Source organism: Neophocaena asiaeorientalis, unplaced genomic scaffold (assembly GCF_003031525.2).
Source record: "Neophocaena asiaeorientalis asiaeorientalis breed wild unplaced genomic scaffold, Neophocaena_asiaeorientalis_V1.1 scaffold298, whole genome shotgun sequence".
Taxonomy (NCBI): Eukaryota; Metazoa; Chordata; class Mammalia; order Artiodactyla; family Phocoenidae; genus Neophocaena; species Neophocaena asiaeorientalis.
In genome coordinates, this window is record NW_020171997.1 from 292,703 (window position 1) to 319,438 (window position 26,736).

The 26,736-nt window shown below is 43.5% G+C and overlaps 1 protein-coding gene across 2 annotated transcripts in view; it reads right to left on the reverse strand.

The window, feature by feature from the left end:
- Positions 1 to 26,736, reverse strand: part of SHC4 (SHC adaptor protein 4) — a 129,704-nt gene that overhangs the window by 90,542 nt on the left and 12,426 nt on the right. The window lies entirely within an intron of this gene.

The window sequence follows — 26,736 nt, forward strand, 5'->3', positions numbered from 1 at the left end:
TCGTCTGTGTTTGAGGAGCTTTAATGTCAGCAGCAGTATGAAGGTGGGTTCATGGCGAAGAAAAAGTGAGGATGCTCCTGTCGAGAGGGAAGTAATGACAGCTCACACTGAGGAGGGATGGTGGCAGTAGGAAAGAGGGGACAGATTCAAGCCACATCATAGAAATAGAGACTACACCATTTGGCAGTTGATTTGATCTAGAGAATAAGAGAGAAGGATGAGTCAAGAATGACTCAGATGTTTCCAGCCAGGGTAACAGAGGGAACAGTGATTCCATTAAGAGAAACAGGAAAGCCAGGAGAGGGGAAGATGAGTTGGTTTAGGACCCACTGACTGAAAGACACTGGTGGGGTACCCAGGAAATGACAAGCTGATAGTTGAAAATTGGATTCTGGAATCATGCAGAGGCATTAAGTGTAGGGACTTAGTAGTCTTCTGTGTAGCTTTGCCAGGTGAGGCAGTGGGAGTAATCCTCTTAGCAGGGCCTCAGTTGATGAGGGAGAGTGTTCCTCTGAGAATGAGCTCGGAAATGTTATGAGAGCCAAGTGGTCTGATTGAAAGTGATCTGTAGGCTCCTTGGAAAAGATCTGCTTCCTGTTTAGCTTTCCTCTGCAAGCCTTGCAGCCTCCCTCTGCTTGTGGAAAGATGGCAGGAGCTGGGGGTGCCTCCCCAGATACTTCTTGCAGTATTTCTCAGCGAATTCTACAGATTTCACATCCTAAGAGGAGGTCAGTGCACCAAGTGTTGCTTAGAGCCTCGTGCAGGGTAGAGCGTGCTGGCCAGGACAATTACCTGGCCATTCTCAGCCAGATTCCTGTTCATCATATCCCTCCTGCGGGATCTAGTATTGAGAAAAAAATTTTTTAACATTTTATTCTGTCCCAATCACATTTAACATCCCAAGGCTTGAGTACCTCAAGGAAGTAAGCGATGTCTAGAGATTTCTGTTCAATAAACCATTAGACGTAATAGGAAAGGAAAGCTAGATGTAGCACGGTATTAAGCCCATCTCAAAACTGTCATGAGGGCTTCCCTGGTGGCACAGTGGTTGGGAGTCCGCCTGCCTTTGCAGGGGGCGCGGGTTCGTGCCCCGGTCTAGGCGGATCCCACATGTCGCGGAGCGGCTGGGCCCATGAGCCATGGCCGCTGAGCCTGCGCATCCGGAGCCTGTTGCTCTGCAACGGGAGGGGCCGCAGCGGTGAGAGGCCCGCGTACAGCAAAAGAAAAGAAAAAAAAAGAGTATCAGGCCATGTCCCGCCATTGCTTATAAACCTCTGGCATTTATTATCAGAACAAACTTGTTGCCATAAACACTTAAACGCTGTGTTTTCTGACCCCTGTTTACCGCTCCAACTCCATCTGTGTCACTCTGCCCCTGTGCGCTTTGCTGCCACATTGGCTTTCCTTCTATTCCTCAAATACACCCAACACTTTCCAAATACAAGGCCTTTGCACTTGCTGTTCCATTGCCAGCTCTGCCTAGCTCTTCCCCCACTGCACTGCAGGACTAACTCCTTTTTGTCCTTCAGGTTTTAATTCAAATGTCACTGCCTCAGAGGCCCCCTCCTGTCACCCTTCATCACAGTCCCTCATTTGTTATTTCATGCCACTATCAGGTTTACTTGTCAATTTGCTTGTTTGTTACCTGTCTTCATCCCCCTGGCCATAAGCACCGTAAGAGTCAGGACCATGATCGCCATGGTATTTTCAACACCCGGGACAACGCCTGGGCCACAGTGAATGCTATAGAGTTTGCATCCAACAAATACTGGATGAAAGAGTGGAGAAAGCTTCTACTGTTCAGCTCCAACATGAGCTTTAAAATGAGCAGAGAGAGGTGAAGGTCTGACCGTTCTCCCCATCCTGGGGGATGAGTGAGGAGGACAGAACTGAGGACTCAGAAAGAGACTCAAGAGGAAGGTGGGGAGAATGGGCCCAACTCCCCAGGTGTTCCAGGGCTGGGGGGTGTGGTCGTGGGGAGCGCCCGGAGCGATAAAGTTGATGGTGGGGACTCCAACTGGGAGGAGAGTAGGCTGCGGATCTGAACAGGATGCGGAGAAAGAGGCAAAAAAATGTCAGCTGGGACAGAAATGCTCCAAGGCTGATGAAGCTCAACAGCCACGTGAGGGAGGGTGTCAAATGGTGCCATCCTCAGCCCAGTGAAGTGAAGCACCCATGGGGGGATTCTGGTTAACAATGCGGAGAGGGGTTTCTAGTAGAGAGTGGGAGAGCAAGTCAGGGAGGAGGGGAACCTTCCAAGGTTTTGTTCTTAATCACGCTTCCTGGCAATAACCACCTCATGCCCTTCCTTCTAAGGCATCCCCAGGCATGGCTTCCGATCCCCTCCCCTTCCTCGAAACCTGTTTTGCTTCACACGCTTGTCTGTCATCAGTGGCACACCTTCTGCCAACCTCCCTGTGATAAACGTGAATCCTAGCCTGAGGTGATCGTGACAATAAGCACATTCCCCGCCGACCCTGGGCACGTGAGGAAGAAGCCACTCTGGGCAACGTGAAGGGAGAAAAGCAATGTCTGATTTTTTCCACAGTGACCCTGAAGCCCAGATGCAGCTGGTCTTCCCTTTGACTCATTCAGTCCATTCCACTCTGAAACCATCGCTGTGTGGAAGCAGGGAGAGGGCAGTGCGCGAAAAGAATCTGTCTGCATCTTCATTCAGGTACCTGATGACTGCCCAAGCAGAAAGTAGCTGAATATCCAGGCCCGAGGGATGAGGACTTCAGTTTGTTGATTTCAGTATAAACTAGGGATGATAGTACCTCCCATTCATTTATTAAATGTAGATCGGCATAAGACATGCTCTCTGTTCTTAAGAAACCCATTCATTTATTAAATTCACTTATTTATTCATTTATTAAATGTAGATCTGCATAAGACGTGCTCTCTGTTCTTAAGAAACGCAGCCCCGTGAGGATAGGCCAACCATGAAAGAGATGATTTATCTTTCCTTTCTATGAGGTTAGTCATTGTTAATTCCATTAAATAGATGAAGAAATTAAGGCCTATTAAAGGGAAGTGCCTGGCTCGGTTTCATGTATTCAGTGAGACTGAATCAGGGCTTATTCTGGAGGCCACAGCCCATTTCTGGGAACCTTTGTGTGAGCCTTGTGGAACAGGAAAAGCAAAAAGAAAAAGAGTCATCCAGCTGCTCCCACTGACTCTTCCTTTGGTCTTCCCAGGTGTGTAAGAAGGTAACGAGCCTGGGGGCCCCACGGTAAGAGCAGGCATGAATCCAAGCTCTTCAGGGGCCTGCAGGAGGTGGCACATGACGCAGAAGACACTCCCTAGTTCCTGACCCTGTGATGAGAAGAGGACACTGGAGAGCTTTATTAGAGGCACCCAGGAGCGGCAAGAAGGTGGCGACACTCAGACAACCTTCCCATTCAGCACCTGAGGGATGGCTCACCTAGCTCCCGGCTCACGCGCTCCCTTCGTGCCCCAAGGCACTCATAATATTTTTGTACTGTCTGAGCTACAGCCACTTGCTTCCAGGGAGAGATGAACAGCCTATTCATGGCCTGCGTATCTTGGGTTTCGCATTCCAGAGAAGAAATTACTGCAGTTTTCAGAGAAAAGGAATGAGAGCTAACTTATGGGAAATTTTCACCTGACTCTTACAGAAGGATGACTTCAAAAGACCTAAAGAAAAAGGATATATATTCTTATATCCTCAGAAAAAAATGTCTGCAGGCTACATAAGACACGGTTAACAGTGGTTACCTCTGGGAATGGGACAGAGGCAGCCTTTTACTTTACATTTTTGTATTGCTTATGTTTGAAAATAAGTAGATGGTATTATTTTAGAGTTTAAAAATTAAATAAGGCCTACCACTTAACCTCTTGGGATCACAATTTATAAATTACTAAGTAGGGTTAAATCCCTTTTTTTCAATGGCATACTCCCTTCCTTAGAATGTGCCTGTCCCTGTGCTAGGAGAATGGAGAAATATTGTTCAAAAGAAGGTTAAAGGCATTGGCCCTGCACTTAATAAGATGGGAAGGAATGACACTTTGAAACAATCAGAACACTGAAGAACAGTATATCAAATATGATATGACAAGGGTCTGACCTTCATGCAATAAATGTTCAACAATGGTAGAGGCCACCAGTGTGGCCTGAAGACACTGCAGGATTTTTCTGCCACCTCTAAATAACATCTAGTCTTTCCCGTTAAAAAAAAAAAAAAAAGTCGGGGGGAATGGGGAGAGGACATTCTCTTCATAACCTTGAGACATTGTCTCCACTTCTTTACTTTCCATTCATGCTTCAACCCACTACAGTAGTTTCTGGTCTCAAGACTCTATTGAAACTCCTTGAGCAAACCAATGATCTCCTCGTCCACTGTGACCTGTTCTGGTCTCCAATTCACCTATCCAGAGCAACTGCCATTGCTGACCTCTAGCCACCTCCTTCTCTTTCCCTGGAGCGTCTCTCCTTGGTTTTCTTGAGAGTATTCTCTGGTTCCCCATCTTTATCCTCTAACTCTTCCTTCTCTGTCTCCTTTGCTGCTTCCTTTTCCCCCCCTGTCTTTTCTTTAAACAATGTCCCTTCTCCCATCACTCTATACCATTGGTTCTTAACTCTGACTGCATATTAAAACGCCAGGGAAGCTTAGAAAATTCTGGTTCCCGAGTTTTACTCCAATCCAATAAAATCAATCTCTACCATGTATACTCCTTTGCCTTTGCTTATTGCCTGGATGTTGATGGCACACGGATTTTCAACCCAAGCTCTCTCCCAGGTTCCAGATCTGTATAATCACAGGAATATTCCACTTGCATCTCAAATTCAACAAGTCCAAATTATTCCTCTACTTTCATTTCTGATCTCAACCAATGGTATCACCATCTACCTCTTTATACAAACTGGAAAACGCACCTCTTCCCTTTCTTTCAAACCCCTCATCCAACCAGGGGCCAAGTTCCATCAATTCAATCATCTCTCACATCTGCCCTCTCTTCTCCCCTCAGCTCCACACTCTGCCCCAAATTGTACCACCTTAGTTTAGGCAAACTGTGTCTCTCAACTGCAATAGAGTGGACTCACATCCATTCAATGCACTTAATTCAACTACTATATCCATTTGGCCGGCAGAACATAAGAGATCAGTCCCTTCGTTCAGCCCTTCAGCCCCCAACCCTACTCCTCAAAGACTTTGACCTCAACTGCCCCAGGAAAAGGGGACCTCTGCAAATTCAAACAGAAATACGAGTGAATGACTCTGAGCCTGGATGGTCCAGGTACACAAGTGTTAGAGATTTCAGGGATTACCCAGTGCATTCTTTACCTGAGTTTCACCCTGGTGTTGAATTTAGAACACAATCCCCCGAAGGAGTGTCCTACCCTCTGAATCTGCCTTTCCCAGTACAGCCAGCACCTTACTGAAATGCAAGTCTAGCAGGATATCACTCCATCCTATCACATCTCATTCCCACTTAAAACCCTTCAGACCCCCCACCTTCTTAAAGCAGAGCTTCTCAAACTTTAGAGAACTTCAGAGTCAACAGAGAAACTTCAATGGCAGATTTAAAAAAACAGATTCCTAGGGTTCTGACAGTTTCTGCTTCAGTCAGTCCAGGAGATTGCATTTTAATAAGCATTCATGGGTTCCGCTACAGCTGGTCCAAGAATTAACACTTTGGAGAAAACATCAGTCTTCAGGAAGAGATCCTACTTTCTTAGTTTAATGGACAAGGTCTCCAGCTATTATCATTCAAAAGTCACTTACATGAAACCTCTCCTCTTTTCCTCCTTTCTTACCTTCAGGCTTGACCACTACCTTCCCTGGACCCTCCTCCACGCACTGTATGGATGTCCAGAAGACCCTTCATAAAACATTAATTGTCCATGTGGCTTTTATTGGTCAATGTGTGTGTATCTCTTTTAGGATAGGAATAGTGTCTCTTTGTATCCTCAGTGTTGAGCCTAGCTCACCAATGTTCCTGAGATGAATGAGTAAAATAGGGCTTGAATAACTTTTAAGAAAAGATAGGATGTGTGTATAAAAATAATTATATTAAGGATTTAGATCATATTAATCCTTTTTTTCAAACTGAATCTCATCTAACTTAGATTTTCCAAAAGAATAATCATAAAGGTCAAAAACTCAATGCTTAATAATTAAGGCATTGGGCTTCCCTGGTTGCACAGTGGTTGGGAGTCCGCCTGCCGATGCAGAATTAATGAGTGAGTGGATCCAGGTAGAAGAAAGTAGCCAGATACAGGCAAATCTGGAACTATACGGCATACAAGAAAGACAAAACCCAAAGTACTCTAGCTACTTCTTGTCATTTGGGAAACCAGGTCTGATTTTTCAAGAGAAGTCAGAAATAAGACTTTATTTATGAATTTTCCTAAATTTTAAAACTGACAGGTCACAATGAACAATCCAAAATTTAAAAGATCTATTTGTAATAGAATCCAAAGCAATAAAATATTTATGAATAAATTTAACAAAATAAATACAAAATTTATGCTTTGAAACTATAAAATATTGTTGAAAGAAACTCAAGAAGACCAAAACAATTGGAAAGACATTCCAAGTTCAGAGATGGGGAAGACTTAATGTTAAGGTAGCAGTACTCTTCAAACTGATCAACTAACTCAACTAATTGCATAAAGAAAGACATAGAGATCAGTGAAATAGACTTGAGAATCCAAAAATAAACCCTCACATTTACTGTCAGTAGACTTCTGACAAGGGCACCAAAACAATTTAAGTGGGGGAACAACAATGTTTTCAACAAATGGTGCTGGAGCAATTGGATATTAACAGACTGGAATAACATACAAAAGAATGAAATCAGATCTCTATTCGATACCATATGCAAAAATAAACTCAAAATGGATCTAAGACCTACATATAAGAGTTAAAATGATAAAACTCTTAAAAGAAAATAGGCAAAAATCATCAGGACCTTGGATATGATACCTAAAGTACAAGCAAACAAAGAAAAAAACAGATGAATTGAATTTCATAAAAATTACTTTTGTGCTGCAAGGGACACTATCAAGAAAATGAAAAGAGAACGGGAGAAAATGTTTGCAAATGATTTATCTGATAAGGGACTTGCATCTAGAATACATAAAGAACACAATTCAATAATAAAAAGACAAATAACCTAATTTTTAAATGGACAAATGATCTGAACAGACATTTCTCCAAATAAGATATACAAATGGCAAGTAAGCACATGAAAAACTGCTCAGTGTCATTCATCACTAAGGAACTGCACATCAAAACCACAGTGAGATACCACATCACACCCTTTGGAATGGCTATAATTAAAAAAAAAAAACGGAAAATGGAAAGTGTTGGCAAAGGTGTAGAGAAACTGGAACCCTCATACGTTGGTAATGGGAATGTAAAATGGTGAAGCCATGAGGGAAAACAGCTTGGCAGTTCCTCAAAAAGTTAAACTAAGAATTACCATATGGCTCAACAATTCCACTCCTAGATATACACCCATGAAAAGTGAAAACACATGTTCACACAAACACTTGCAGTCAAATGTTCATAGTAGCATTAGTCATAATGGCCAAAAAGTAGAAACACCTGAATATCCATCAACTGATGAATGGATCAGTAAAAAGTCGTATATCATGCAATGGCATAGTGTTTGACAATAAAAAGGAATGAACTACTGATAAATGCTACAACATGGATGAACCCTGAAAATATCTTTCCAAGTGAAAGAAGACAGTCACAAAAGACCACATATTGTGTGATTCCATTTATATGAAATGTCTGGAATAAACAAATCTATAGAACTAGAAAGGAGGGTTGGAAGGTTTGGGGGGATGCGGTATGAGTGCTACAGGTTACAGGGTTGCTTTGGTGGTTGATAAAGATGTTCTGATATTGGTGATGGTTGCACAACTGTGCATACACTAAAAGCCGTTGGATTGTACCCTTGATATGGGTGAACTGTATGGAATGTAATTATATATCCATAGAACTATTATCAAGCAACAACAACAATAACAGGCCAACAAATAATATCTTCAGGCAGTGCGGGATCCTGACATAAATTATTTAGAAAATACGTGTGAATGGATGAATAATCAATCTATGGATGGGGCTTCAGAAATGATTATAGTTGTTTGAAATCTTCAGCACTCTTGAGGCAGAGGCCATTGCTCTTCCTCTGGGCTCCCAGAACATCTTGGTCACACCACAAGGTTGTACTCACCCAGTGGTGCTGCAATTTATCTGTTTAAATGTCTATGCCTGCTCGCTGCTGGACTGTGGGCTTCTCAAGGGCAGGCAGTGAGTCTTAGTCATCATTATCCCCAGCACCTCTTACAGGGCAATAAACAATTTATTTGAATGAAGTAGCCAAGAAATAATGCTCAGGAAGTCTCAAAATAACCTGCATCCTAACTGGTCCATCTGTAATGTGTTCCTTCTTAAAGAGGTATATTTCCAGTTAAAATAATCCTGAAGTGGAGCTGGTCAAAGCCCTCCTTGTGCCAGGTGTGAGTCAGAAGTTGCATGTGTGAGAAGGGAGCGGAAAGTCCTTCCCTGTTTAGTGCAGCACCAAACTATGCAAACCTGGGCAGATGGACACTGGGGAGGGGGACTCTGCCTCTGGAAGGGGAGCAACACCGGGGAGTGAGTTCAGGGGGGAGATCAGTGAGACAGGCCTCAAGGGAAGAGGCACAAGGGGTTTTAGCCAACACTGCCTTTTCTTCCTCTTTTTTTTTTTTTAAATTGAACTATAGTTGATTTACAATATTGTGTTAGTTTCAGGTGTACAGCTTCAGATTCCTTTCCATTACAGGTTATTGCAACATACTGAATATAGTTCCCTATGCTAAACAGTAAATCTTTATTGTTTATCTACTTTATATATAGTGGTGTGTATCTATTACTCCCATACTCCCAATTTATCCCACCCCTACCCTTTCCCCTTTGGGAAGCATAAGTTTATTTTCTATGTCTGAGAGTCTATGAACACTGCCTTTTCTTAGATGATCTTACAGCACCTTTGAAACTTCCTCTCCAAGAGCACAGGGCTGCTGACACTTTCCTGCTCTCCACCATTCTTTGTCTTCTTGTATTTGCTTTTCTTCAGAGCACTTATTGCTGACAACAGTCAGTATTTGTTCATAGTCTGTCTCCCCCACTAGAAGGTTAGTAGCGGAAAGCAGGACTGCTTTCTCTCCAACACCTAGAGTACTGTCTGGTACACAGTAGTCCCTCAAAATAAATTTTGGTTGATTAAATTGAACAGGTTTTTAAAATCCAAACATCTACCCTGATGAAAACTCCTTCTGCTCCAGGTTCAAAAGCCTGAAAATTTGGATTTGGTCATTCATTCCCACTTGGGGTCTTTGCAACCAGGGAATTTCAATCCTCCAAGTCCTTAATGTTTACAAAGATGGAATCTCCTAAAGTAAGTTGTGTGTTCTGCTTTTCCTTCCAAAAACAAGATCTCTCTCTCCAGGTTTCCTGTCCAAGCCAAAGCAGGGCTGTGAAGGGAGCAAACCCTATCACTCTGGCCCAGAACCTCACCTTCTATGCTCCTTCCCCACTAAGTAGACTCCTTTGCCTGCAGCAGATGGAGAGAGCACCTATATTTTAAAAGTCCATCCCTAGGGGGCTTCCCTGGTGGAGCAGGGGTTAAGAATCCGCCTGCCAATGCAGGGGACACAGGTTTGAGCCCTGGTCCAGGAAGATCCCACATGCCACGGAGCAACCAAGCCCATGCGCCACAACTACTGAACCTGCGCTCTAGAGCCCATTAGCCACAACTACTGAGCCTGTGTGCCACAACTACTGAAGCCTGCACGCCTAGAGCCTATGCTCCGCAACAAGAGAAGCCACCGCAATGAGAAGCCCATGCACCGCAACAAAGAGTAGCCCCCGCTCACTGCAACTAGAGAAAGCCCGCGTGCAGCAACCAAGACCCAACAAAGCCAAAAAAGAAAAAAGTCCATTCCTAGTTACCCTAAGGCAAGCAGAACTGAAAACATCTTAAATATAATCTCCTGGGGAATTTTAAAATTAAATAAGGGCATTTCTAAGTTGATTCAGAAGAAAAGTTTCTCTTTAACAGTGGGCAACCAGGATCCTGCAAATAGAGTGTCTTGAGGGCCAGAAGCCCAGGTAAGCAATAAAGATCTTGGTCTGGTTGGCATTTTGTTGACACTCTAATATGCTTCGATATAAGCTGCCTATAAGCAACCAAAAAAAAATTTCAATTCATCTGAAAAAGAGTACTTGTTGTCTGTGGGCAAGGAAAGTATGACAACCATCTGCGTTACACGAGGCGGCTGTGCAGCATCGCATACCAACAGTCCTACTTGCATGGAAAATCCCTTACACTCAGGAATTTTTTTGAACTGAGAGAGGTTTCATCTCTGCCTACAGACCTGAGCACAGAACAGTCAGTCAGCTTGAGGGTCATCCCTGCAGCAAAATCCACACTGAGACCATTTGGAGGGCTCTGACCTCTCCTAGGAATAACTTTACACCCACGTCTTGGGAGACACGAATGGCTGTTTCTGCTGCTGGGCACAGCCAGAAAAGTCATCGTACGTGATCATGAGCTTTTGTAGGAACAGCGATTTATGTTGTCTGTTCTCACAAGTGTTATCTCATTTGATCCTCACGGTGAAACTGTGACAGAACGTGAACGGGTGTATGATACCACTTTTACAGATGGGAAACTGATTCTCAGGGGTTCAGTGCTCTGCTCAAGGGCCACAGGACTGGTTCATGGAGAACCCAGATCTTTTGATGGTTAAAGCTATGCTATTCCACGTCATCTTCCTGACCTGGAGAAGTTGACCATCTAGGGGAGTCTCCAAGCCCTACATCTATAAAAAATACAAGCTAATGCACAGTGATGTTGAACACCAATGTAAGAGACTCAGGTGTGCCATTTCCCCACAGTACCTGGGTCAGGTAAGAGAAGATTCCCCGTGATGCTTACCTCCTTGCAGTGCCCTATGTTACATGATGGGTAGAGTCCAAGGAGACATGTAAAATGAAAATGAATTCAGGGAACTGAAAACTTATGGATTGAATACATTGCATTGTATCTCTCCTCCACTCACCTACCCAAATAGTCATTTTATATATATATATATATATATATATTTCTCTTTTTAATATATATATATATTTTTTCATTATAGCATGAAGAGAAAGAGTGGGAAAGCCAGGCATCCTCTATAGCGGGCAGATGTTTTTATATTCTATAATAACTTACAGGAACTTGAGGACTGATTGCTACAACCATCACCTAAAACAGTAAGTTCCCCACGGTGTTGATCACCCTTTGTGTTCTGGAGAAATAAACACTGCATCGTACAAAGGTGAATTCTCCATGAAAAAAATATTCTCAGTGTGCTCTTTGCAGAAACTCCTTGGGGGCCTTATATCTTACATTCAACTTTAATATTGTTGAGATTCAAAAGCTGCAACCAATAGCTTCAAGCTAAGTCCTTTGTGGAGAAGATCAAGTGTTGGCCCTGTGACCCAGTCTCCTAAGAAACTTTTAAGAGAGTTTTATCACTGTGTAGGTATAATCCTAGGGAATCAAGAATGCTATTTTCTGTTGTTCTTGGAGAAGGCCTCTAACCTGGAGGACTGGCCCCCATAATAATGAGATTTGGAATATTAGCCCTATTCAGATTATGTTGCCCTTGACATAGCAATTGACTACTCTCTCCTGGTGGATCCAGTGAAATCATAAGTTGTGTCAAAGCATTAACATGTTCAGAAGAGAAGAAGCCTTAGCAGAGCTGCTTACAGGAAGAACAACTGAATAACTGATCCCAACAGCCATTTAACTAGAGACCTGTGGTTAAAAAGGCAATCTTTCTCTTATTCCCTGGAAGGTCCTCATGCTTCTGGACACTATCGTCTATGCCGCTGAGATGCTGGGATTGCTTATTAACACAGAATGACCCAGTCTATCCTGACCCATATGGCAACCATGAAGGGGGAGAAGGAACAGACCATAGAGTCTAGGAGCATGGGCTCTGGTAGTCAGGCAGGTGGGGTCTGAAACTCAGCTTTGCATGTGTACTAGCTGTGACACCTTGGGCAGATAACTTACATCTCAAGGACTCAGTTTCCTCATCTGCAAAACAGGCACAATGACTTGTCTGTTTCATAAGTTTATTATGAGGCTCAAATAAGGTAATGCAGGTGGGGTGCTGAGCACAGTGATAGAAGGGCTCAGAAGAAGTCAGTGACTATCCTGGGATGCCTCCTAGTTTGGGGAGCTGATGAATAAGCCTCAACTACTGTGAAGGGACCTCAATCAAGAACACTCTTTACAGGAGTGTGATAAACACTGGGATGCAAGGTGCAATGGGAGTATGTAGGAGGGGCTCCAACCCAGCCTCAGGGAGTCAGGGAAGATGTTTCAGAAGAAGGCATGCTGGTGTGAGTCATGATGGGCAACTAAGGAGAGGATGGGGGAGGGTGTGAGGCAGTGGGCACAGCATGTGCAAGAGGTGAAGGGCAAGAATAAGTGGTGCTCCAAAAGCCCTCGATATTCAATATGACTAAAGTCCAGAGATACGGCTGGAGGTATAGGCAGGGGCTACAGTATATTAGTTACCTAGGTCACTGTCTGTCCACATAATTCAATGGGCTCTTGGTGGCCAGCATCTGGGTCCCATTTACCTTACATCCTTAGAGTCCCGCACAGTACATGGCACACAGTAGGCTCTCAATAAATGGTCACAGAATGTCTGATGATTATAACCAAATTTCAGGCCACCTAAGATTAAGTGTGATGCCAATTTCTCCTCATTCTTCCGTAAGTTTCCAAACAACACTTCCACCCAGCCCACTTCACAGACCCAAATAAATACAAGCTAAAAATATAGCCCAGGTCATGAATCATAAATGAGATGGAAAAGCAGTGACTCACCGAAGTTAATCTGCTTCCCAGGAGAGTGCTGCTGGATGTCCTTTGCTCCGAAGGTGAGGCAAAACGCCAGCACCATCACTGCGCAGATACAGCTAATGTAATTCCCAGGTCTGCCACTGGGTGCTCATCTGGTATTCTAAGGCTCCCATTCAGAGGTGCCTAGGGGCAGCAGCTCTGTGCATCCCATACAGGGCAGCAGAGGGATGGGCCCCGGCACAGAGGCGGAGAGGGTACTCTGGGTGTGTGCTCAAGAAATGGTGTAGGGCCCTGTCTACTGTATCAATGATCCAACATATCCACCATCTTGCTGGCTATGGCCTTAATTTGGTTATTGCCATAGCCAAGGCAACACCTTCGCAGAATGGCTTAGTGGATGACTTACCGATATATTTGTATCCTTGTCTAATTAAGAACTTAATATAATCTAATAATGATGGTGTGTGTATGGTCTCTCCTGTAAACCTATAAATCCCCTTAAAATGCTACAGCTTTGAACTCTTATGTCTTTATTTCTCAGTTCTGAGCATCTCAAAAAAATTAAAGTATAGCCCACACCTCCAAATCCCACAAATCTGACTCAGCCTTGAGTACTCAGGACATAGAGTTTTTGTAAAATTAAACACTTATTGAAGGAACACTACACACTCACAAATGAGAGCATCTGCAAGTACTACCACAAGGTAGACAAACTTTAGCAGCCCCATCAAACTTCCTCTTCTTTTCACTTTTCTCCACCGAGCAGTGTCTGCACCCATCCCAGGAGAGACTCAAAGACCCCTAAACTTTTGCTCCTGCCCCTGCCTGTCAAATTGAATCTTACCCTCGATAAATAATCTGAAATCCCAGATAGCAGTACATCTAACCAAACTACTATGAAAAACTGGGTGCCATTTAATTAAGTATTACTGGAAAAGGCCAATTGAAAAAGGCCAACATTTTTGTCATCAGTTGCCATGTTTAGTCAAACATGATGTCCACAGTAGAAGCATCCACGTGACAGTGGTTTCCAGCTCTCTAGGACTGTAACCATGCCCAGTGTGTGGTCATGTCTGGAGGCCATGGTGGCCAGAGAACCTCATTCACGCCACCTTCCTTCCCAGTCACGGCACTGAAGACCTATATGAATGGTCAGTTGTTCAGTTATGCTGAAACCACAAACCACATTTGTCAGTCTCCCACTTGGTGATAAACAGCTGAATGATGCCATACTAGTTTTCAGCTTTTATGATTTCTCTGAAAAAGAAGCAGCTAACAATGTGCCTTTGCAGAACGGCAGCCCAAATGTTAATAATCTCTCATTACACTTCTTTGTACATGAAACACAAGAGTTTTCTGTAGCTCAAGTCAGTGAATTCTGACTCCAGATAATATGACTAAAAGGATACGAGGGCTTGAAAGGAACTTAGAGATTATCCATTTCAACCCCTCTACTTTTCATGGATAAAAATATTAAGTGGTTTATCTGATGTCACTCAGCATTTAAAGCACAGGCAGAGGAAAGTCCACTAAAGACACAAAACGAAAGTCAGAAATGTACAAGGAGAACCAGAAGAGTATGATACAGTAGACATCGAGGGCACAGAGAGTTTTACAGAGGAAGAGATTGTTAACTGAATTCAGGGCGGCTGAGAAAACCAATAGGCTAGAGGCTGGAAAATGTCCACTGGAATTTGGCAACTATTGGTTTTAACTGTTGGTTTTAGTGGACCAATATCAATAAAGCAGAACAGTAGAAGTCAGAGAGCAGGACACTTAGAGGATGGTCTAGAGGTGAGGGAGTAAACCAACGAGCAGAGCGCTTTTGTTGTTATTTTTGTTTTGAGAACTTTATATTTTAACAGAAGAGTAAAGATAAGCTAAGGGAGGAGTTTACTTTAAGGATGGAACAGACTTGAGTGTGTTCATGCTCATATGACAGAAAGGTTGACGGTAACAGAAGAAGGTGAGATCATGGTCCCCGGGAGGCAGAAGTGTAGACTACCCAGGAAATACGTAAGGCCTGATTCAAATAATTTCTTTAAATGAGTCAAAGTCTCCCAAGTACCCAAATTAAGCAGCTTTCAAAGTTGGAAGAAACATTCGCCCTCTCATATGTCTGGATGTTATTTGCAGATTCTTAAATATTCTTTTAAATAGTCAAGACCAAGCCTAAATTCGCCTAAGTGGAAACGCCGTTAATGTTGGACAGCAGCAAGACCTTACCACTTCAGCAACCACAGGGTTGCTTCAGAATTAAATCACAGGAGGATTGTGATTGGATCGAGTCAATGTTTGAAAGAAAAAAACAAAATAAAACAAAACCCTAGACTCATAAAACTTTTGCTTTGGAAAAGACTATTTTTCCCCAACCCCTTATTTAAGTGACTTGAACAAGGTCACAAAGCTCTAAACAAGTATAGACATTTGCTGATCTGTTCACGATCATAGACATCAAGTTCCCAATGAATTCTAACGTAAATTTGTGAATCAAACTCAAACAATGCCTTTAGACTGCTTAAAGTGACACCTTCAGAAAGTACCTCAAATAGACTCTCAGATTCAGTTTGCTTATTTTATAGCTTGTATTTTTAAAAAAATCTCAGAATTCTTAGCTGAGGAGAAAGAAAAGAGAGCAGGAAGATCTATACTTTCCTTTAAAGTCCATTACCATGAGGTGGCTCATTAGTACCATCAGTTATTAAATTAAGTAATGACTTTCTACAAGAATATATAGTTCATTGTAACTAATCAAAAAAAGGGAACAGAAAGTAAGATTCTAGAGGCAGGGAGAGGTCAATCAATAATAGCTAACTGGGCTTCCCTGGTGGTGCAGTGGTTGAGAGTCCGCCTGCCGATGCAGGGGACATGGGTTCGTGCCCCGGGCCGGGAAGATCCCACATGCTGCGAAGCGGTTGGGCCCGTGAGCCATGGCCACTGAGCCTGCGCGTCTGGAGCCTGTGCTCCGCGACGGGAGAGGCCACAACAGTGAGAGGCCCGCGTACCACAAAAATAATAATAATTATTATTATTATTAATAATAGCTAATAATGTGAGTTTAGTTCAGGTTTGAGATTCTCATGGAAATCAAGAAGCTTCTTTCCTTCCCCAGCAGCTAACTATACTCCAAACCTCCAACCATTGTCCTGAACACCTCATCAAATAGCACCCACTGAGGACACAAATAGAAATCAAGAAGAGTAGGTAATACCACACAGATGGCTCTAGACCAGCCATTCCCAAAACACCTGAAAAGGATCTCTGTTCATACCATCGTTTCCTTTAACATCCTTCTGAAATCCCATATCCTCCAGAAAGTCCTCTGGTCCTCCCACTGAAGAACTGAGATGGACAATTCATTACCAAAAAACATCCTTCTCAACAATCTACACCTACACACTTTGAAGTGATCCAGGGACGGGCAGCTGTAAAGTTCTGCACAGCTCTGTGTGTAACACTATGTGATGACCTGCCTTGGTCTTGTCCATCCTAAACCATGAGTTCCTAGGAGGCCAGGGCAGACTCTGGGTTGCCTGCTTATATCTTCCTCCCCCCTTTTTTTCCTTTCTTTCTTTCTTCCATACTAACAGAACCCTCAATGTATCTAGCTTAAAAACTACCATTTCTCATATTCCCTTGAAGCCAGGAGGCCAATGAGATGTAAGAGAATGTCATTGGGTAGGACTTCAGGAAAACTACTTAAAAGGGGCCAACTCAGCCAGGGGTTGCACCAGTTTTGTCCTTGCCCTTCCTTCTTCCTGCTTCCTGGAAAACGGACATGATGGGGGCTGCTCCCACGGCCATATTGCAATGAGTGAGTCTGACGATGGAAGCCATGTGTTAAAGATGGACAAACAGGGACTTCCCTGGTGGCACAGTGGTTAAGAATCGGCCTGCCAATGCAGGGGACACGGGTTCGATCCCTGGTCCAGGAAGATCCCACATGCCACACAGCAACTAAGCCCTTGCGCCACAACTACTGAGACTGCTCTCTAGAGCCCACGAGCCACGAGTACTGAAGCCCACGTGCCTAGAGCCCGTGCTCCGCAACAAGAGAAGCCACCACGATGAGTAGGTCCTGCTCGCCACAACTAGAGAAAGCCTGCTGCGCAGCAACGAAGACCCAATGCAGCCAAAAATTAATTAATTAATTAATTAATTAATTAATTAAAAAAAAAAAAAGATGGACAAAGATGGAAGGAGCCTGGGTTACTAATGACTATAGAACCACTATGTAGCCCTGGTCCTACCTACTTATGGATTTTTTTCTCATGAGCAAAACAGTAAATCTCTGTTTTGTTTAAACTCCAGTTATTTGAGCCTTTGTGATAACCTACTCCAAAGTGATACAGAGGCCTTCTAACCTGTGCTTTGCAGATGGCAGCTGAGGACTCAGGGCTCCTCTGTGGCTCCCTTCCTACCGAATGAGAGCTCTGTGAAAAGGGTCCAGGACTAGAATCAGTTCAGTAGTTCCTACATAGATTTTCCTATATACCAGCAAAAGTAACATTTTCATCCCTATCACCCAAAAGCAGAGCCTTTACAATAACACCTTAAATGGAAGTCTCATCCTTGACAACTTTAAATGTCCTGAACGTGGCTGAGAATACAGAAGTAAATGCCCAAAGCGACTTTTTTAAGTTAACCTTAAAGCTTATGCTTGTGTTTTTCTCTTAGGAAAGCACCTCAGTCCTTCACTCAGAACCAATTTACTCTTTTTTTTGAATCTGTGGAAATTTATTTATTCAACTTTTTATTTAGCCAATATTAATTGAGCTCCTATTTCACAGCAGAAAATAAAAAAGCTAAAATTGAGCATAATTATACCAACCAGAAATGGTCATTATTGACGTGTTGGTATGCTTTATTTTATTCCTTTGGACAATGTATATATAAAAAATATACTTTAATGTCATTTTTTTTTAAAAGGTTTTTTTTTTTTTTTTAATTAATTTATTTATTTATTTTTTTTAGCGGTACGCGGGCCTCTCACTGTTGTGGCCTCTCCCGTTGCGGAGCACAGGCTCCGGACGCGCAGGCTCAGAGGCCATGGCTCACGGGCCCAGCCGCTCCGCGGCATGTGGGATCTTCCCAGACCGGGGCGCGAACCCGTGTCCCCTGCACTGGCAGGCGGACTCTCAACCACTGCGCCACCAGGGAAGCCCTAATGTCATTTTTAAAGTAACTTTCTATCCTGAGTTTTCCAGTTACCATTATCTCATAAGTTCAGTTATATAATAATTTCATAATTATACCATAATTTCAATTTAGCATTATAATATAACCTTTGTCTCAAATTATCCAAAAAAACTTCAAAAATATGATTTTTAATGACTTCACAGTAATATTTGTCAGCTATTGCCTCATTAATGTTAACAAGCCACTCCAAAACATAGTGGCTTATTTAAATCTTATAATCACAGGTCTGTGGATAGGTTTGGGTGGCTATCCTCCAAGCTGGACAGAGAAATGGCTGGACAGAGCTGCAGGTTTTGAAATTAGATCTGAATCTGCTCCATGGTCCCTACATTCTCAGAGCCCATTTATTCTTGATTTAGATACAGTCATAAAAGGTGGCCCTCTTGGGAGCTCAGAAACCCACATTGAAGTTTTGGGTTCCTCTGGAGGCAGGCTCACTGTCAAAAGCAAAGAGTGATAGGTGGCTGAGTAAAGAAATCTGAAAAATTGTAAAAAATAGACATATAAACTTAAAAAGCTCAGCCATCTGGGGACTTGCAGTTCAGGACAACTAACCCACCACACTCATTAGCTTCTGAGGCCCTGGGCCCCAGCATAGCACCACGATTATTAGAATGAAGACTCCATTTCCACCAGAAGAATAGTGAGGTTACATTCCAATCTGTGTCCACTCACTGATATAGACCGAAGAAAGTTGAAAACACATGTCTACACAAAAATTTATACATGAATGCTCACCGCAGCATTAGTCATAAAAACCAAAAAGTGGAAAGAGCGCAAATAAATGTCTGTCAACTAATGAATGGATCAACAAAATGTGGTATATCCATACAATGGAATATATTCAGGCATAAAAAAGGAATGAAGTACTGATACAAGCTACAGCATGGATGAACCCTGAAGATATTATGCTAAGTGAAAGAAGCCAGACACAAAGGGACACATGTTATATGGTGCCATTTATATGAAATTTCCAGAACAGGCAAATACATACAGACAGAAAGTAGACCAGCGGCTACCAGCGGCTGGAAGATGTGATGGGGAGTGACTCCAAATGGGTATGTGGATTCTTCCTGGAGTGATAAAAATGTTCTAAAACCAGATAGTGGTTATGGTTGCATAGCTCTGAGAATATATGAAAAAACATTGAATTGTACACTTAAAGGGTAAATGTTATGGTATGTGAATTATATCTCAATAAAACTGCTATAAAAAAATAAAACTCAGATCTAGAGAAAAAAGTCTGGCATTTCCCTCTCAAGAATTTTTTTTCAATCAGCTATCAAGCATCTCTGAAGAGAAAAAAGCATATAATATTCATTAGACAGAGGTTTCCATATAAAATATTTTAAGTTCTAGAAGACTGACTTCTAAAGGGAGAAACTTCAGTTATCTGAAAAGTTCAATGATTTCCTGGTGAGGCCAACTAAATGAGCCTGACTTATCAGGATTCCTACCAGTGGTGCTGACAGCATCTGTGGGCACCTCATTCAGAAAAACAGCCCCACTCTTAGGTCACTTAGACAGTTGGGTGATGACTCGCAGAGTTTCTGCCCTCTCATTTTTCAGGGTTGCTCAGTGTGTGTAGGAAGCATTAGCTCACTAGCAGGTGAGCCACGTCAAAACCTTTCTGGAAGTCAGCAGGGTATAAATCAGAAATAAATATATCACCCGTGAGTATGCACATTACTCTTCCTGGAGGCCTCCAGGATCAATACTCACTCCTTGCCAGGACCCAGGGGCCTCCCACGGCAATGTTCACGTCCCACCTCATCCTTCCGCTTCCTCCTCCTCTCCCTTTCCTCTCCTCCTCTTTATAGCTGATAGCCTAGTTGGCAAATCCGATTCTTACATTTTCTGAAGGGAGATTTGCAAATTCACCACACACCGCAGGCCAGAATCTCTTACTTGTGTCACGCTGGGGTTTGCTGCATGGCTCTCTCCCCTCTTTTTTGCCCTCTCTCTGTGCTGTGCATTCTGAATATTCCCTCCACAAAGCATTCCTATCGCTGGACCAGGCACAGTGATGTGGCGCTTGAAGTCTTAGCCTTTTATTTTCACAGAACTTTGCAACCTATTACTGTTTGTCACAGAAGATAAAGAATTTAAGATCTGGTGTCGCAGACCTACTAGAGAATGGACTTGAGGGTATGGGGAGGGGAAAGGGTGAGCTGTGACAAAGCGCGAGAGTGGCACGGACATATATACACTACCAAACGTAAGGTAGATAGCTAGTGGGAAGCAGCCGCATAGCACAGGGAGATCAGCTCCGTGCTTTGTGACCACCAGAGGGGTGGGATTGGGAGGGTGGGAGGGAGATGCAAGAGGGAAGAGATATGGGAACATATGTATATGTATAACTGATTCACTTTGTTATAAAGCAGAAACTAATACACCATTGTAAAGCAATTATACTCCAATAAAGATGTTTAAAAAAAAACTGGAAAAAAAAAAAGATCTGGTGTTGAAGAAGGGTTTCTTTGTTTTTGAGTGAACAGCTTAGAGCCACTCCACATGGGTTAACATATTTTTTAAACTCATCTCTGTATTTGAAGGGATTGAGAAGAGACATTTTTTTTTTTTTTTTTTTTTTTTGGGTATGCGGGCCTCTCACTGCTGTGGCCTCTCCCGTTGCGGAGCATAGGCTCCGGACGCGCAGGCTCAGGGGCCATGGCTCACGGGCCCAGCCGCTCCGCGGCATGTGGGATCTTCCCGGACTGGGGCACGAACCCGTGTCCCTTGCATCGGCAGGCGGACCCTCAACCACTGCGCCACCAGGGAAGCCAGAGAAGAGACATTTGAAATAACTCAGACAGGTCCAGAGAGCCCAGCATTATGCAGCCAGGCATGTGTGAGCTCCCATGAACTGCGTGACGGGGAATTGGAGATAGGGGTGGATGTACAGTTAGAGCTACTCTGAAAGTTTTAAGCATTTATTTCAAACTTTCAGTACTTCCAAGACATTTTATTTTCAAATCAAAAACTTTTTCCAAGTATCTCTTCATTTAGCCTGAATGGCATCTTTAACACCCTTTCAGAAAACAAAAGAAAACCAGCATAAAAATACTTGAGCCTCTGGTCCAAGGTTCTCCTCCATCTCACCGCACAGGTTCTGTTCCTGGCTGAAGTAGCAGGCCTCGCGGCAGTCCCCAGCAAAGCCACTCGGGTCAGTGGGCAGGAAGGAGAGGATCCTGCCTGCCCAGGGATATCGCCCCCAAGTCCACACCTTCTCTCATCAGTTCAAAGGTAATCACATATGACCAGTTTTGACTCCTAGAAGCTAAGTTGGAGCTGAATGATGAAAGAGAGACCAAGAGCCTAAAATGAGGTCATCCTTTCTAGCCCTAAATAAGCTAGTCTGTATACTAGAATGAACCAATTGCCAGCCAAAAAAGGCACACCTGAATTTATTTAATTCTGGTGCTATTCTCTAACAGAAATACATCAGACAAAACCACAGGTTTTGCTTTCCAAAATAACATACACACTCACATCGACAGACGTGCTCCCACACGCCGGGGTGAGTTGTTGCAAGGTGGCTAATCTTAGTTAAGTTTCTCTCACTTTCCTTGGGGAAATGGTCTGTCTTGATGGATCTCAGTGTCCCCAGCTACAGAATAAGTGGAAGAGCATGTCCCTATGCTGAGGACCAGGACCCCCTTGGGCTGGGAGCACCCACCTCCTGGGGAACCGGGCTTGGGCAAGCAGCTATGCAGGTGAGGAGAGCAGCTGAGGGACAGAAGACATCAAGCTGAACGGGGCAGGAAAGGAGAGGTCTCCCTCTCAGGGCCAGGAATTGTCTCTCAATAGAGGAATGACCAGAAGCACGGCCCCTCCTCTGGGACACTACATTGCACTGAGGGTCAGCATGTACTGACACAGGAGGGTGCCCCGCTCTACAGTCAGAGACAAAAGAAACCCAGCATGATACAGAACAGGGTGCCCGGTATAATCTTCATCTGTGTCAACAAGTATGTGTTGACACAGTCTGCCTGTGTGTATATATAAATGCGCAATGCTTAGGGGAAGAGTCTGACAGAATACAAAACAAACTTAATAGTGGCAATTACCCTACAGAAGGGGCGTTCACCTTTAACCTTCTGCATTGAATTTTTCCCAATTGCACAAAATACAATAAAGAACAAAATTAGATTAAACAAAAAGAACTCAGAAAAGTTAGTCCTCATAGCTCTTTTTTCCTTATTATAGTCGTGACTTTTCCATTTTTAAAAAATACAGATGAGGGGCTTCCCTGGTGGCGCAGTGGTTGAGAGTCCGCCTGCCGATGCAGGGGGACGCGGGTTCATGCCCCGGTCCGGGAAGATCCCACGTGCCGCGGAGCGGCTGGGCCAGTGAGCAATGCACGCTGAGCCTGCGCGTCCGGAGCCTGTGCTCCGCAACGGGAGAGGCCACAACAGTGAGAGGCCCGCGTACAGAACAACCTCATTTACCACAATCCGGGAAGTCTTTGCACCCGTAGGAGCACCAGGCAAATAAGAGTTAAAATATATCCATTTTGTTGAGTATGACAAATAGCTATGTAAAGCCAAATTGGTTTTTGGTAGAGCACATTTCTAATACTTAATATTGTTGCACCTGAGAAAGATACGTATTTTTTCCAAGTGACAAACAAAAGCTACTGAGAATAAATTACATCTGCCCTTGTAACAAACTTATTCTATTTGCTTAATGTTTACAAAATTACATGGAGATGCAAAACTCACCCTATAAAATGCAGAACGTTATTAAGAGAAAAAAAAACAGGGCCTTCTTAGTCTCAAACTGGTAAAAATGTTGATAACAGTGAGGGGAACTCAAACCCCAAGTGTTTTCTGGTTTTCTTTATTAAGGGAAAGGCTTAGGGCCATAGATGAGTTTCTAAATTTAAACTTCCATCCCCAGAGATACCCTTACAGTTGCTGATTCAGATTCATCTCTTAAAAACAGGATCTTGAATGGGATTCTTCATGGGTAGTCAGGATATCTGCCGTATTCCTAGCTGTGGTTTTTATTTCCTAGTTTGCCTTCGGACACTCTCTGTACATCATTTTCCCTGAACAGAAACCATTTGGAGACTAAGTACAACAGAATTCATTAAATGCTGTTTGCTCTTCAAGGGCAAGATGTTGTTGTCAAGTTTAGTAGGAAAAAAAGTAGAATGGACAATATGCTCACTGATTACAACCATGCAACAAAGCGTTTCTATGTGATGACAAAAATTGGAAATGCATTGTGAGACATATCAACAAACCAAGTTGCTGTACTGTTAACACACAATACTACAATAAAACTCTGCTAACTGGTTGCCACTTAACTAACTTGCTGCAGCCAGCAGGGTACTGGAATGTCCACATCTTCTGCTGCCACCATTTGAATTGTGGACTGACCAAGAACCCCGTTGTATTTGTGCCATACCTGCATATGGAAGTTGTAACTGCTATTGAAATCACATCATCTAAGTAGTTATTAAACAAAATGATAAAATATGGTTTTTAAAGGTTATAATTTATCTGAAAATTAAGTCAAAAGCTTTAGAAAGACTTTATGAAGACAAGATGCTTTTAAAAATAATGTTGGGCTTCCCCGGTGGCGCAGTAGTTAAGAATCCACCTGCTAATGCGGGCGACATGGGTTCGAGCCCTGGTCCGGGAAGATCCCACATGCCGCGGAGCAACTAAACCCATGCGCCACAACTACTGAAGCCCACGCATCTAGAACCTGTGCTCCGCAACAAGAAAAGCCACCGCAATGACAAGCCCGCGCACCGCAACAAAGGGTGGCCCCTGCTCACCACAACTAGAGAAAGCCCGCGCGCAGCAAAGAAGACCCAACACAGCCAAAATATAAATAAATTAATTTAAAATAATAATATTAAATTAGATGTGGATAAGACAACTCTAAAAGATTTTTTAAATAAAACTGATTCTGCACTCAGATTGATCTGAAGATGTCTCTGAGAACTCACCTCACTTTAAAAAAAACTGAAAGGAGGAATGTAGATGAGAAACTATATAAATTCTATGAGTAGAATTTATGCAAGAACGATGAAAAGGGATATTAATCGTTGTATGTATAAAACTGAGAGAAAAGGCCTTGACTCTACAACACAAAAGCACATTTATAGAATTTTAACTTGAGTCAAAAGTATATATGAAACATTTCATCACAGAAGGGACCTTCTACTATATAACATTAAGAAACCCTCCATTCTTTACCACTCTCAAAAATCACCTAAACTCTCTCTGCCTCACTGGGACAATTGTCAGATAAGGACGCCCAATGGCTTGGCTTGACTCACATAGCGCACACCAGGCCTGATGCTCTCCCCAGCTCTGCCCACCTGCAGGACACCCCCCTCTCGTCTAGATAACTCTCAGCAACTTCAAGCTTCACGTGTCAGCAGTTGAACCTCTCACCTCTTCCCTCTCAACTCTGCTTCTCCTCCTGTCATCCTCCGTGTCTTCTACTGGCATGTCCTCCCATCCCACTCCAAGCCTTTTACCTCAAAGCCTCAGGCAGGTTGGATAGGAATCTGCCCTCCTTCTCTGCCCTCTTCAAATTTTTCTTCTACAATGTCTCTACCAGTGTTTCTTTATTTCACTCCCTCTAACAAGACCCTAATATAGACACTTCTCACCTTGATTATTGCTGTAATAAACTTTGAGAGGGCTTCCCCACCTCCAGTCACTCCCTTCTCTAGCACAAATGAATCCTCATGCCTCTGCTTCAACCTCTAGACTCCTTAGCCTGACATTCAAGGCCTGCTCAAATAATAATAATCTGGCTCAAATCTCAGTTTACTATCTACTGGTTTTTCCCAAGCAGCCTCTACTCTAGTCAACCTGAAATCAGTGCTCTTTCTTATATATAACCTATATTTCCTTATCTACATCCCCTCATCTGGAGTACCTTTTTAAAAAATAGTCCCTGTGGCTAGACTTCTATCCAACCTTAGGGACCATCTCAAATGGCATCTCCCCTGGGAGCCTTCCCTTGACCACCCAGCTAGAAGTTGTCTGTGCCTCTAAGAGTTCAGTACACTGATGTATCTATTTTCTATGGGTGTATATCATTTCCCACCTTATATTACGATTATTCATCTCCTAGTTTCAAGCTACAACAGTAGAGTTTCGCAAAGTGTGTCTCATAAAACAGTTCCAACAGAAGCTGATCATTGAGTCTGAAAATGCTGCCTACTGTAGTCTCCACCTTAGAAACTGCAGTGGAGGTGGAGAAAAGGATGTGCATGAGAAGCGTCCTAAAGGTGGAGTTGACCGGACTTGATAATTGCAGGCTGTGTGGAGTATGACAGAGTGAGTAGCTCTGACTTGGACAAGTGGGAGATGCCACTCACTGAGAGGGCAAGGGGAGAGAGTGCGAGTGTGGGGCATCCAATGCTGTGCTTGGTTGCCAACACTTGAATCTGAATACCTTAGTGGAGAGGGGGAGTAAGAAGATGAAAGGACACACCATGGCTCTTTCTTCCTCAGTTCTTATCTTCCTTCCTTGTCATGGGCTTGACACTCTTTCATTCAACCTCTCTCTCCTCGGAACTCTGTCCTCCTTCTCCCTAGGTGACCCTGTCCCCTCTCCACCCTGGTCCTCATGCTGCTAGTTCCATCATCAAGGCCTGTTCTTCCTCCCCCTCCACAGAATACTTCAACGTGGCATCCCCGAAACCCTCTTCTCCCCCTCCTCTACACTCTCCCTTTGGCAGCCTTGTCCATTCCCTGGGCCTTGATGCCAACAGCAACAAAGATAATTTCTCCTCAGTCCTAACCGTTCTATTTTCTTTGGGAGATTTCCACCTGGAGGCTTTGAGGTCACCTTGAAAGCAGCACATGTGAAATGGAATTCACCCCTGACGCCCAAACCCTTCCGGCCTCCGCCCTCCCTCACCAAGTGGCTCTCACATCTTTCCTTGTTGCTATCGCCACTGCCTTTGTTCCCAACCCGCTTCTCACCTGGGCTTCCTTTCTTCAGCCTCCCTCCTTTTGGGTCCTCTCTGAGCACTGCAGCCCATAGAATCTTTCTAAAACATACCTCCGAGTTTGTCATTCCCCTATTCAAAAAACTTTCAATAGTTTCCTGTTGGAAAACCCAACTTTTCAGATACTATACAAATTTGTTATAGCACCAGCCCATGCTCTGATCTCCAGCATATACCTAACACACTGTCCAACCGAATCCAATTACTCTCTATTCCCCAAACACATCCTCTACTTTCCTGCCTCCATGCCTTCACCCCTGTCATGTTCTTTGCCTATAATGCTCTTCCTCCATCTCTGTCTATGGAAACTCCACCCATTTCTCAAGACTCAGTTAAGATGTCTCGTCCTTCAAGAAACCTTCTATAATCACCTCAAAGGAGTCCCCTTTCCTCCCCGCACTCCCACACATTTTACTCGTGTCACTTTGGTGTCATCTATTATGCCCTACCTTATATTACAGGAACTTGTGTGGACACCTTTGCTCTTCTTTCATACTGTAACCTCCTCACGCAAGGTTACATCTTATTCACAAAAGGTAGTGAAAAGAGCCCTGACCTGGGAGTCGGGAGACCTGAATTGTAGTCCTTGCTCGGCCGCTCATGAGCCCTGTGAACTTGGATCACTTAAGTCACTGTGAAACAGAACTTTGTAGTCA